At 46.5% G+C, this 13,674-nt stretch overlaps 1 protein-coding gene across 3 annotated transcripts in view; it reads left to right on the plus strand.

Annotated features, from left to right (window-relative positions):
* The window catches only part of Rreb1 (ras responsive element binding protein 1), a 131,870-nt gene that overhangs the window by 50,752 nt on the left and 67,444 nt on the right, over nucleotides 1-13,674 (plus strand). For all 3 annotated transcript variants that reach the window (XM_036188633.1, XM_036188632.1, XM_036188634.1), the window contains exon 2: nucleotides 12,596-12,697. The gene's annotated coding sequence lies outside the window, so the exon portion shown is untranslated. The remainder of the gene's footprint in view (nucleotides 1-12,595; nucleotides 12,698-13,674) is intronic.

Raw genomic sequence — 13,674 nt, forward strand, 5'->3', positions numbered from 1 at the left:
GACATCATGTGTGCTTGTTTGTTATCAGAGGCCAAAAGAAGATATTGGATCCTCTGAACTGGAGTTGTCAATAGTTGTGAGGCACTATGTGGGTGCTAGGAACCGAACCTGAGTCTTCTGCCAGAGCAGCAGGTACTCCTGACAGCTGAACCATTTCTCCAGCCCGTAGATAGGATAACTTAAAAGTTTCTTCTCTCTGCCATGTGGGTCCTGGGAATCAAACTCAGGTTTTCGGGCTTGGCGGCAAGTACCTTTACCAACTGAGCCCCACTTCACCAGCCCCCACGGTAACTGTAAATACTATACAGTTAGTAAGGTGGCATCCTCATTTTAGACTAGCTTAAGCCCAGGGCCTCAGGCATGCTTGGCTAACACTCTTAGCACCAAGCTATACCTTCCTCTACTCCCAAACTGCATCAAGGGGCACTTTTTTGTTGTTGTTATTTAGGGCAGGACTAATTTGAGCAGGATCTGTGTAGATGAATAAGGTGGGATTGTCTCATTTGCCTGCTTAGGAGATGCCCCTATCTTGTTGGTTTCATGGGCTGTTTCTCTATACTGAAACTCATAAATAGTACGCAAAGTAAGTTACACCTGTGAACTACATCCTCCCATGCCTATAGGGAAGATAGTACTAGACTGTTATTTTTATTCCTACTGTGGGGCTTAAAAACAAAGGACTACAATGTAGTAACCCAAGAATACTAGAGAAAAGCACTATAGACCTGCCCTATCCAGTGCTGTAGCCTCTGGTCATGACTACTCAGTTAAAGTAGACTCACAAAACTTTTTAAAAGTTAGAGAGCTGGCTTAGCAGGCAAAGGAGCCTCTTGCCAAGCCTGAGGACCCGAGACTTCTTTATTCTGCTGTTCCATAATCAGTCTCCTTCCACACTGTATGGCCCATGATCCCTCCTGCAGGAGGAATTCCCTCCATCTGCTAACTGCTTTGTCTGTCATCCACTGTATTACCTGAGGCAGGCGGCCCAGGATCGTTCTGAACATTGCCCTGGCCACAAAGGCCTCCTCTCAGACCTCCCTATGTGATGCTCCATGCCTCCTCCCCACCAGTACCTCTTCATGTCTGTCCTTTAGCCGAGTTGCTTCCTAACTGGGGTTATGTACCTCTAATCATCCCCCTTTTTTAAAAAAAACTACTGCCAAGCACTTTTTAAAATATGGATATGATTAGTTCATCCTAGGCCGAAGGAAAAAAGAAAAAAAACCTGTCAGTGGGTTTCCACAGTGGCAGGCTAAAGTTCATCCCTTCCCAGATGGAACCTTGACCTCAGTCATTCTGCCAGCCTCATCTTTGCCATTTCCCCTACTCCACTCTCCCTCCTCTCTCTCAACGTGCTCTGTGCTCTGAGGGCTCCCAGAGGAGTCAGAAACAAAGCAGAAGGTTTGTAGTTAGATGGGGGTGGGGATGAGTGGTGGTGGTAACTTTAACTTCTTCTGCCAAGTAAGGGCATGAGAAGACAGTCTCGGTCACTTCGTGTCCTTACCTCATTTTAAGGAGAGCTTTTCAACCTTAAAGCAAAAGTAATTAAATAAATAAATGCACACAAACTATGGGCTTCAGCATCTCCCTAGAGAAGGGGGAAAAGCTTGGTTCCTTCTTTAGGAACCCATGCTTTCTCCACACTGTGTTCGTGTTGCTAACATTTGGCCAGAAGCTGGGTCCTTTCTTCAAGTTGAGGTTTGCCTTTGCTCTCCTGCCCTCCTGCCCTGCACCTCTTACCTCTGGGGAGCCCCACAGCTTTAAAGCAGTTTGCCTCATGGGCCACTTTCCCTTGGGTTGCAATTTCACTCTTTGTATTTGCTCTGTCTTCCCAGCCTGCGAGCCAGGGGCTCTTTCCGCTTCCTGGTGTCTCTGATACCTGGAGCCTCAGTGGGCCCTAGTGCCTGCACATGGCCGACTCCGGTTCTCCCACCCAGAGCACAGAAACAGTGCGGCGCATCTTCAGTAACTTTCTTTGCCTGGTGTTATTGCCAGTAAACTTTGACTATGAATTTGGGTTAGAACTAGTAAAACTCATTATGATTTCCACATAAGATAGGTAGAACTAAATTGTTTCCTTTAAAAAAATATTGTACTTCTCATTGGGATAATGCTAAGATATGACCAGCATCTAAGTGTGCTTACAACTCTAATCCAGTTAAGCAACCGCTGTTCACTTGAATTGTATGTTGACTTCTGCAGAAGTATGTATGTGCCTGGGTCTAGTGGTCTGCCGGTTTGCTCTCTTCTCCTTCCCCCCCAGAATTGTAATGAAGCATCTTTAAGAGCCTTGGAGTTTTCCTCAGGTGTACTCAATGAGTACTGTAGATGCCATTGTTTGGCAAGTTTTCTGTTTTCTTTGTCTGTACTGGTTGTTCCTGACTTCATGGCTGGGGGGAGCTTGAGGGTGGTGAAGCTGTATGCTGGTGGGCCGGAATCAGTTATCTGGCTCCTGTGGGATGGGGGCCACACGGACGGCAGTTCTAGGCTGTGATGGAGTAGCATAGCTCCCCTGCTGCAGTGGCTTGAAGAAATACTGTCTGTACTCTGGAGTGGTGGTGTAGGAAGTGGTGTTGGGGACTCAACTTGTACATGTCTAGTTTGTCGCTTGCCCCTGGCCTGATTTACCATCCTCACCCCTGTCTCCTCTCCCACTCAGCTCTTGTCTGTGAAATTGTGAGAAGCTACAGGTATTTAGACAAGGAAGTATCCCTTCTTCTTTGATTATGGAGAGGATCTTCATAGCCCCAGAAATCTTGATTTTTATCATTTCTAAACTAGTTATCTTCATGTTCACTGACCGAATGCTAAGAAAAATGCAACATTTACCTCCTGGTGGGCAGTGGCTGCTGTGCTCTAGGTGAATTCTCCCTGGCCAATGGGTGCACAACTTTCACAGCTGCCTCGATGGTGCACATACAAGTGTCTTTTGCTGCTGTTGTCCAAATCTTGGGCTAAGCAGACAGAGTGCTTTAGAGACTGAACTGTAGACCGCCCAGGCACTGCAATGTTGAGTGTTTAGGGCTGGGTGGGCTGATTGACAAGGGAGTCAGCACACTACTCCCCATTGAGGGTGCACACACAAGCATATGCTCTTGCTTCCAGTGGCTAAAGAATGGGAGCACATCCCACTTACAGTAAGAATAGTAATGTATGTAGATGGGAAGAGTGGCTTACACCTGTAATCCCAATACCCAGAAGGCGAGGCAGGAGGATCATGAGTTCAAGGACAACCTGTTTTGCATAATAAGATCCTTTCTTTCTTTCTTTCTTTCTTTCTTTCTTTCTTTCTTTCTTTCTTTTTCTCTTTTTTTAAGTAAGCTGTGTGTTATTCTAGCTATTGTTACAGTTTGTACACTTGGATGAAGATAGCTGTTGTGTTTGCTGTAGATGCAGCAAATGCTTAAGTCACCCCAGAAAGCATGTCCTTTACTTGGCCACGTCAGGCCTCTCCCACATCAAGGCTCAGGCAGGTGAGATAACTCAGTGGTAAAGGCCCCTGCCACCAAGCCTAATGGCCTCAGTTTTATCTCCAGGACTCACACAGTGGAAGGAGAGAATGCAAGATGTCCTCTGACCTCCACACATGTGCCATGGGTACGTGTGTGGCACATATGCCCACAAAGTAAGTTAAAATGTAAAAACAATTTTAAGTGTTCTACTCTATTGCACTGCAAGGTTGTTGTTAAGTTTGTTGCTGAAGTGGATTTTGGGTAGGTGGTGCTTAGGCATTGGGACAAGCAGCAGAGGCAAGTATTTAAAACAAGTCAAACAGCCCCTCCAGGCTAGTGACAGGAAGTCCAGCCATGGCTTTGAGTGGTCAGTAGGAGATAAAAGTATGGACTGTTAGCGGCTTGGCCCCTCCTATCCCTGGATGGCCACTGTGAGAGGAAGATAAAGAGGGTAGGGGTGTTCTTTTTGAACTTGGGGAGTGCCTTTATCAAATGCTTCGTTTATGATTGTATTTCAAATGACTCTACCTGAAATGGAGGACTGCGTTCCATTGATGAGAAAGCCGTTCTTTGTGTTTTTGATTGAGAATGTGTACATCACTTCCTGCTTATTTAAATAGACAGTAGCTTGGTTATCCAAATCTATATGCCAGGGAGGTTCTTTATGCTCAGGCATCTGTCTCTTGTAGTTTCCCAGCCATTCAGCCATGTCCCAGATGTCTGGGACCCTCATGGTTGGGTCTGGGGCAGGGCATTCCTTCCTCCTAACTGTGGGTTCAGTGTTGGCCAAGTGCTGACAGATAGGAGAGGGAGTTCAAGGAAAGGACCTGTCTCTCTCCGGTTATCTTCCCCTTTCATTTTCTTTGTAGACTTTGTAACCCTTGGTGGGAATTCAGTTCTTTGTAAAGGAGCTGTCTGTTTAGGGTGGGGCTACTAAGACATGAACGGACATTTGGAAGCCTGTGCCTGTTCAGCACCTGGTAGGAGATGAACCTAAAGCAAATGAACCTGTGTGCTTTTGGGACACAGGCTTCTTTCAGAGTTGCTCAGGAGTGGAGAGCAACCCTTCACAGCAGCAGGACCAAAACCTAATCCTGCACGCCCCACCCTTGGCAGTACAGTTGCCATGAGCTAATCACCCTCCCAGCGGTCAAGGCCAGGGTAGTCAGGACCAGAACCTCAGACTTCTTTCAGTACTGCATTAAACTGCCCAAGCCTGGACATATGCTGGGCTGGACGAGCCTGTTGGTACTCAGAATGTGCCACGATTTCCTGACACAGGGGCTCTTAGGAGGGACATGTCTTGCACATTTGACTCACTGTTTAAGAAAAACCATTTGCTTGCCAGTGATTTTTTTTTTTTTTGGTTTGTACTGTGTATAAACATTCATCAACCACTTATATCTCAGATTATGTGTTTGCCCTCACATGTGCGGTGGTGAATTCTTTTCTTAGAGGGAAAATTGGGGCGATGGGGGGACCATCTGTTCCATTCACAGAGGGCAGCCCATCAGGTCTCTGGGAGCACGTCACTTCCCCACCACAGTCATTGTCAGCTGACAGTTGGTAATGTCTGATTACCCACTGTGAAATTTTGACCACAGCTGACCACTTTTCCAATGGGCAAATGAAAGCTGTGAATCTCCCCCCTTCCAGTGCCTTCTAGAAGCAGCCAGGGGAGGAGCAATCCAAACAGTTTTATCTTCCACAAAATCACTTTGCTTTTCCTAGGAGAGTCATCCCCCAACTGTCCTGAATTCTGGGAATGCGCAGCCCCTTCTAATCGGAGGCCGATCACCTGCCCTGGGGTTCTTAGCTTGCACGGGGCTCCTCCTCAGGGAAGAGCCAAAATTCCTGATTCTGCTGTGCCCTTTCCCTAGCTGTCAGAAAAGCCAGCCTGAGACCTCAGGGTTCGTGAAAGGGTGGAATAATATTGCCCAAAAGTCTGCAAACTGCTACTGAACTTTACCCCAGCTTTCCCGCAAGCTGTAATAGGATTACTTAGTTCTGTTTCAGAGAAGTACCCAGAACAGTCAGATCACTGCAGTCTGTGCCTGTGTGGACAGGGCACTTGATGCTTGTGAGCAGCACCAGGTTCAGTTGGAAGAGAAAAGGTGTTGGGGAATGCAAGGAAGCAGCAGCCGTGGCCCTGTCCCCAGGGGTGCCAGGAGTGTATACTTCCTTGGTTTAGCAAATGTGGAGTTGACCAGGATTTATATCGGCGGTGCGCAGAGCCGGATGGGTTTTATTTCCTGCTTGCCCTGCTGCATGGCAAGAGTCAACAGCTGTTCTGCTCTTTGCTGTCAGGGGATTGCATTTGTGATAAGCCAACTTACTTATTTTTAATTGTCTCACTTATGGGATGAAATGTTTTTTTTTTGTTTTTTTTTAAACAAAGATCATCAAATTGAGCTGCTGTTAGAACTTTGCAAATCTAATAAAAGAAGCTGAAGGCAACTCAAAGTATTCTTAACACGAGGGGGAGAGGGTAACTGGAAATGTTGAGTGAATGAAGAAGCGTCACACCAGCAGCTCAGACTGTTTCCAGGTGTTTGAATCAGCCTACTTCACTCTGAGATAGGACAACTGAGGCTCAGAAATAGGTAGCCTGTCAGCCAGAAGAGTCATTGATAATTTTTAAAATTATTTTCTTAATACTTTTGTGTCTAATTGGTTACCCATTCTATTTGAATACATCCAGAAGAAGCAAGCTCCTGACTGACTGACCTTGCTGGGCTTCATTCCATCCAACAGCTGTTCTCTTTCAAAGCCCTGGTTTAAGGCTGGCAAAATGGCCCAGCAAATAAGGGTGCTTGCCACCAAGCATGTAAACCTGAGTTTGATTCCAGGAACTCATGATGGAAGGAGAACCAACTCCTACAGGTTGAACTCTGACCTCCACACACGATTAATACAGGGTTTGTTTGTTTGTTTTGCTTTTTCGTTTTAAGCCCAAACCAGAGCAAGGCAGTGAGCAGCATTCCTCCAGCTGTCTGCTTCAGTTCCTGCTCGTAGGCTCCTGCCCTGATTTCCTTCAATGATGAACTGTTACAAGAATCATAAGGTGAAATAAACACTGCCCCCCCCCCCAATAAACAAACAGACAGCCCTGGTTTAAAGAGTCACGGTCAGGGCGCTGGTTCTGTGTCTTCTGCCATTCCTCATGCTTGTCCTGGTGGACCTGTGGGAGGCATGCGTCTTTCCTAGGCCTGTAGCATTTGCAGCCAGCTCTGTGTGTCTCAGAAAATGTTCTCAGCCTCTCCAGCCCCATTAGCTCCTGTTTTCTTGCTGCCTTGCTTTCCCAGTCCATACATCGCTCATTCCCTTCCCCTGAAGGGTTTTGATTGCTCTTGGTGGTGTCTTGATTGGTGCAGGAATCTCGGAGCCACAGAATCCCAGACTGGAATTCTGTTCCTATCCCTTAGGAGTAGCGTGTAGCGTCCGTCAGGAGGAAGATTAAATCCATATCAACCGCTTGCTGCATTTCTGGCATAGATAGAGTTTATGTCTCAGGAAATACCCCCAGTTCTCCAGAAGTATCGTACTTGAGTACAGGCTTCTGGTATACTCGTAAATGGAATCCTATTTTCTGTGATTTATAGCCTTGTCTTTTCCAGTTTTAAATTCTACGACCCAGGTATATTATAGAGGTCCTTCCCTAGCCTCTCCTGTACCTGTTTTTACCTGATAAGCCAGAACTGCTCCGGAGGTGGGGTGCGGTAGGAGTCAAGCTTATCCCCTCCCTAAACCAGGTGACCATGTACTGCGGGTAGGTGAGGACTCTTGCTCTATGTCTGCACACAGGCAGGCATTCCTTGTGTGGTGCAGACCACCTTGACCTCTTACCCCCTTTTCCTTCTGCTGTTGGTAAAGTCGAGGCTTCTGCTAAGCTAGGAAAGGAAGTGATGAAATACCGGGACCTAGTGGCCAAGCAGAAAAATAATGTTTAGGAAAAGTCTGGCCTGCCTGGGGAGAGGGCCAGGGACTTGTTCTTCTCACAGCCTGGTGCCAAGGGCCACCCGTGTTCCCCTCCCAGGGGAGGAGGGTGCTGGGTGACAAATGGCTGCCAGGTGGCAGCTGCATCTTGGCCTTGTGAATTTGGCAGTTGTTAGATCCTGTCTGTAAGATGTGTTCCTGGAGAAGAGCCGCAAGGAGAGGAGTCAGCTTCTCCACAGTGCTGTGTGCTTACAGGAAAGCGTGTGACCAGGGAGGTGCTGCCGACCTTCTTCCTCTGTAGAAGCAGAGATGCAGGGAGAAAGGAGAGTGGTTACTGTGGTTGGTGATGGTCCAGTCCAGCATCTGCCAGACTCTGCATCTATCCAGCTGCTCATAGTTTATTGTTTTTGTTTGTTTTCATCTTTATGGTGCTAGGGATAGAACCCAGGGCCTCATGGATGCCAGACATGCTCTGAGCTACCTGAGGAGTGTTCTCCCTCCATTCACTCTTCCTTTCATCCTCCCTCCCTCCCTCCTTTGTCCTATGTCTACGAGGAGGCACACCTCAGTAGATCCTAAGCTAAGGCTGTAGGAGGCCCTGGTCATGCCCTCTAACTCTGCTCTCTTGGCCTCCACCCTTTGTTGCACATTTCTTATTGCCCTGGAGGGGCAGAGAAAAAGGCAAAGGGAGGAGGAGGTCCAGCTCCACAGAAATCCTGGCCAAAGTGCTCAGAGCCTCAAAGAAACTGGATTTTCAAGGAGTATCATAGGCTTGAAGAACAACACCATTGCTGGCCACCCATGCATTGCACTCCAGTCCTACCCTGTCTGAAGCTTATAGCCAATATGTTATTTCTCCGGAGGGGCCTAGAAACAAGGCCCTGTGTCGAAGACTTCCTTTCCTCTTTTCGTATTTAGTTGTGCTGTAGAAACTCAAAGCTGGAACCGGATTCTTCGTCTCTGCCTCAGTGCTTTAGTGTTTGTTCAGGGCTTTGATAGGCCAGTGGCTCTCAGAAAGGTCATTGATGTAGATGGGGGGGGGGGGGGTTGACCTTGTTGTTGACCTTCATGAGCTCATTTTTAGGGCTGAATAAAGTCCCCTGAGATGGGCTGCTGGGTCCTCCCTCAGAGGCGTGAGTTTGAATTAGAGCCCAAGAATGAAGGAGGTGCCATGCACACTTAGGGGCTAGAAACTGAGTAGAGTGGTCTCCATGGGTACTGGTGGGTGACAAGGACAGAAAACAAACTTTGGGCTCTCACGGAGAGCTTCTGAGTGACAGGTTAGAGTGAGCATTTCCTGTAGAGGAAGGATGGAGAGGAGACAAAGATCATGCATCTTTCTTTTCATCCCTGGATGGCCTTCTCACTCACCTTTACTTTCATGCTTCTTTCCATCTCTTAGCAACCCATCTTCACTCAAGAGGAAGCAATACATAGTTGGCTATAGCACCTTATAGTGCTCAATTAGTTGAGCCGGGGTTGGGTGCTGCTACATCATGCTTTAGCCTTCATTTTACTAAAGCCTGTGCCAATGGGGTGGGGCCTGGTGACTTTCATGGGTTGCCACCCTATCCAAGGCATAGCCTAGCCCCTACGCCAAGAAACACACCAACTTCCTGGAATTCAGAGAGCCACCATCCCAACCCTCTCAGCCTTCAGGGCATGTACAAGGCCATCCTGGTTAGCAAATATGGGTTTGCCTTGGGGTTGGGGCTGGGCAGGCTTGGACGTGGTGGTGTATCTAGTCAGGTTAGAGTCTTTCCTCAGCTTAGATGTGTGTATAGTTTGTCAAGAGCTTCAGTCAAGTCAGTTTCATAGCTGGATTTCTACTCTTGTATCTTCTGCTTTGTATCTTGCTCTGGATTGGCCTGAACTGGTCAGCTCTCTCTTCATACATCCCTCACAAACCATCCGATGTATTTTTGGACATTATAGGGGCTCACGCTATAAAGGCCATCATCCTCGGCATCTCAACTTACTCCATATTTCCCGAGAACCCGAGGAGAGATTTTAGATTTCATCTTCAGAAGCTGGGCTGCCGCCCTTTACTTCTAAACCATCCTTAATTTATATCTTTCATCTCTCCGTTGCTATCTCCCTGGACCTGGAGACAGCCTCCTTAATCTTCTCTTTCTGGCTTTGCATAGCATTGTCCCTTATCTGGGGGATGGGAGGTGGGGCTAGCCTTCCCCACCCCTCCTCCTCCCAGGGGCCTCTGCCTTCTCTAAGATATCCTGCCTCTTAGACTTGCACAAGCCTTCTGGGAAGGAAAATCCAGATAGTCAGCATCCCACACCTGCCCTCAAATGCTGTAGACAGTCCTTGTCACATTTTCTCTTCTTGGACATAACTAGCAATAATCCGTGCACACGCATGTGCGCACATGCACCCCCCCTTTCTTTTCTGAAGTGGTAGTGATGGAGGTGAGGGGTATCTTGAAGTGCCTTGTACTTTTCCGTTCTCCAAGCTTTATGACTCCCTGAGACCTAGTGGAACTCAAAACAAACAAGCTCTTGTTAGTCAGCATTCTCTGGATCCAAATCAGTTTGCATCCAAGGTCAGATAGAGGATGCAGTTTTGAGAACCAAGTCCCAGCCTGACCCTTTGCTTTGAGTGGATCCTTCCACCTTGGTTCTATGTGTGTGTGGGGGGGAAGCCACTTGGGCTGGACTGCTTTTTTAAGTGTCTAATGGAGACAGAAGGAAATGGGTCTAAGTTTTAATAGGATTTTTTGGTTCTGTAAATGTGTTATTCCAGACCCTCTGACTCTGGGAGCATGCTTTAGTTCACTTGTTTGGAGACCTTGAAAAATAGGAGGGGCTGCTCCTTTCTAGACTCTTTGTTACTGAATCTATCATTACATTTTAAAAAATGTGCGTGCACTCTTTTTTCTGGTGATGGGCATTGAACTCTGAGCCTCAGGTGTCTAAGTTAGACAAATACTTTACATAGGAGTTACATCCAAAACCTCCTATTACTTTAAACTGAACATAATCAGGGGAACACACTCTCTCTCTCTCTCTCTCTCTCTCTCTCTCTCTCTCTCTCTCTCTCTCTGACACACACACACACACACACACACACACACACACACACACACACTCAATCACTCACTCACTCACTGTCTCACTAAGTGGCAAACAGGAGGAAGAAATGAATGAATCTGAGACCTCAAAAATGCTAGACCAGGCCACGGTGGAGCACACCTTTAATCCCAGCACTCAGGAGGCAGAGGCAGGTGGATCTCTGTGAGTTCCAGGCCAGCCTGGTCTACAGAGCAAGATCTGGGACAGGCACCCAAACAATACAGAGAAACCCTGTCTGTAAAACCAAAACCAAACAAACAAAAGAATGCTAGACCAATGCTTTACCATTGAGCTATGTACTCCAGACTTTTTTCTTTTAAAAAGTAATGTTTAATTTCTCCCTAGATAGCGATAAGTTTATATAGGTAGGGATGGTCTGCAAGGACATTTTTGAAGACTGGATGGAATTTTATCTATTTATCTGAGACAGGTTCTTACTATGCAGCCTAGCTGGGCTGGCCTTAGATTCACAGAGAGCCATCTGTGTACACTACCATGTCCAGCCTTTGGTTTGTATTTTAAAGGATGCTGAGCTATGTACCCCAACTTCTTTTATTTAAGGTGGGTGGTAAAACAATAAAAGATCTTACCCTGCTATCCCTGGATAGAAAATGTCATGTGTAAAGAGAATAATATAAAAGATGGCGAATGGAGTCACTGAAGTGTAAACAGAAGAACTGCTGGGGGATCATGGTGTCAAAAACCCCAGAAAGTGTTGGTGACAGCAGAGGGTGATGGAATGTTCTCATCCACGTAGACCAGTCCTGCCCAAGGTGCTTGGGACCTGTTTGCAGATGACTCCAAGTAAGATGGGAGATGATAGCTGTATAGAGATGATGGCTGTATAGAGATGATGGCTGTATAGAGATGATGGCTGTATAGAGATGATGGCTGTATAGATGATAGCTGTATAGAGATGATAGCTGTATAGAGATGATAGCTGTATAGAGATGATGGCTGTATAGAGATGATGGCTGTATAGAGATGATGGCTGTATAGAGATGATGGCTGTATAGAGATGATAGCTGTATAGAGATGATGGCTGTATAGAGATGATAGTTGTATATAGAGAGATGATAGCTGTATAGAGAGATGATGGCTGTATAGAGATGATGGCTGTATGACACACTCACGCAGCTTGTTTCCAGATGCTCTGAAAGAGGATAAAATGAGAAAATGTGCTGAACAACTGCATCTTGACATTCTTGTTTATATGGGATTTTTTTCCCCCACTTTGTGGTACTAGACATAGAACCCAGAGCCCCTGTGTATGCTAAGCAGGTGCTGGCCCTCTGAGCTATACCCCAGCGTTTATTCTGCTAAAGTTTGCACTCTGCTTCAGCTGAGAGATGCTATGTTGAGAGCAAGTGACATAGTTTAACTCTGAAATGTGCTGTATTCCGTCTTTCTCCGCACTGAGGAACAGTCGCAACCATCGGATCAGTGCTTTTGAGGCCTCTGGAACCCCAGAGCAGACTCTCATATTCCTGAAGAGAATGTGTGCAGATGTTTTCTGTGTTTCTCTAGAAAGAAGGCCATGCCTTTGGTCTTATTTGAAGCACGTTAAGCAACACCCCCATATTTGCTTGTTTGCAGTGATCTCTACTTTAAGGCACTGATAGTTTGGTATTTCTTGTTTTCTTCGGGTCTCTTTCCTCTCCTGTTTCCATTAGCACCAAGTGCTGTCTCTTTTGTTTTTCATCTATGCTGGAGGATCATATCTATTCAGCCATTTTTGTCTGTCTTTTTGGTGCTGAGATGAAACCCAAGACCTCACACATACTAAGCAGGTATTCTGCCATTGAGCTATCCTCCTACCCCAAGATTATTGCCTCCACCTAGAGCCCGTAGTCTGAGCATTCTCATGCGTCAATTCCTCAGAATTTCGAGAATACAGGATGGACTTTGGGTAGAGGTAATGGGGTCCTGGCTGTTGAAGACACACTAATTTTCAGCTGCATTTGAGTGGATTCTGGTGCAATCAACTAACAGTGTGCTTGCAGCTGCAGATAGGGAATGGGGATTGTCCTCATCATGGTGGTGTTGAGTAGAGGATACATACAGAAGCAGAATTATTCCTTCTTTTAAACCCTTCTCATGTTACCTTTTTCCCCCCACCAGGTCATTCCAGCTCTGTGCTCCAAAAGTGGTGGCTTTGAGGTGTGACTCTGCCCACATTTGGGCCCAGTCTGTGTCAGCTCCTCAGAAGAAAGAAGAAAACAGGTGAGTTAGTCTTTGTAGGCTTCCTTGAGCCATAGTAATGACCAGTCTTCTGTGCTCTCTCTCTCTCTCCTAGCCTCTACTTGAATTGTCCTGCTTCTTTTCCAAGTCCATGTGTCCTGTCTTATCCTATCTTCCTTCCTGCACCCCATCCATTCTCTTTTTCCCAAAGTGTAGGGCAAAGTAAGGTTAGAATTGTAATTGCAACTTGCTGGTTGTTCTTGATCCGTTGAGTGTCTTGAGTGGGATGAGGAATCTCGGGATGTCTGGGGTTTGCATCATAGGAAGCAAAACTTCAGACACTCCTCCTCCTTCTTCCTCTTTTCTCCTTTCCGCCCCACTTCAGATCCAAACTGCAGATTCAAAACTAGAAGGGTAAAGCTGAAATAGTCAGCCCGATGATGCTGGTCTGTCTCTTCTGGGACTTGGGAACTTCATCTAAGGTCCTGATCTTCTCTGATTCCTGTTGCAGGTGTTCGTATTAATTAGCATGGGCCAGTGATTTTTACTTTAAAGATTTTAAAGTGTGTATGTTGGGGGGTGGGGTCAGAGGACTGCCTATGGTTATCAGCTGACTCCTTTTGTAATGTGGCCTTGGGAATTGAACAAGGCTGGCAGCAAGCATCACCACTACTCATTTAGTCATCTTGGCAGGTCGATCATTTTTATTTTTGTTTTAAATGCAGCATATAGGACAAGAAACTGTGTGGGAGAGAGAGAATGGAATTCTCTAGGTCTGTAACTATTAAGTTAAAAAGCAAACAAACAAGCAAGCAAGCAAACAAAAACACTGTAAATGGATCTTTATTAAAACCATCTTTTAGGCCAGTAGATAGGCAGATCTTTCCTGACAGCTTAACCTCACACGGTGTGGGATTTCAGCCCCTCCGTGGTGTAAGCACAGGCTTCTCTCTGTGAGCTGGAGCTTGTGTTAAGGCCTGGGGCATCCTCTCATTAGCATCCTCTTCAAGGCACAGGGT

The sequence above is a fragment of the Onychomys torridus genome, chromosome 5 (genome assembly GCF_903995425.1).
Source record: "Onychomys torridus chromosome 5, mOncTor1.1, whole genome shotgun sequence".
NCBI classification, from domain to species: Eukaryota; Metazoa; Chordata; class Mammalia; order Rodentia; family Cricetidae; genus Onychomys; species Onychomys torridus.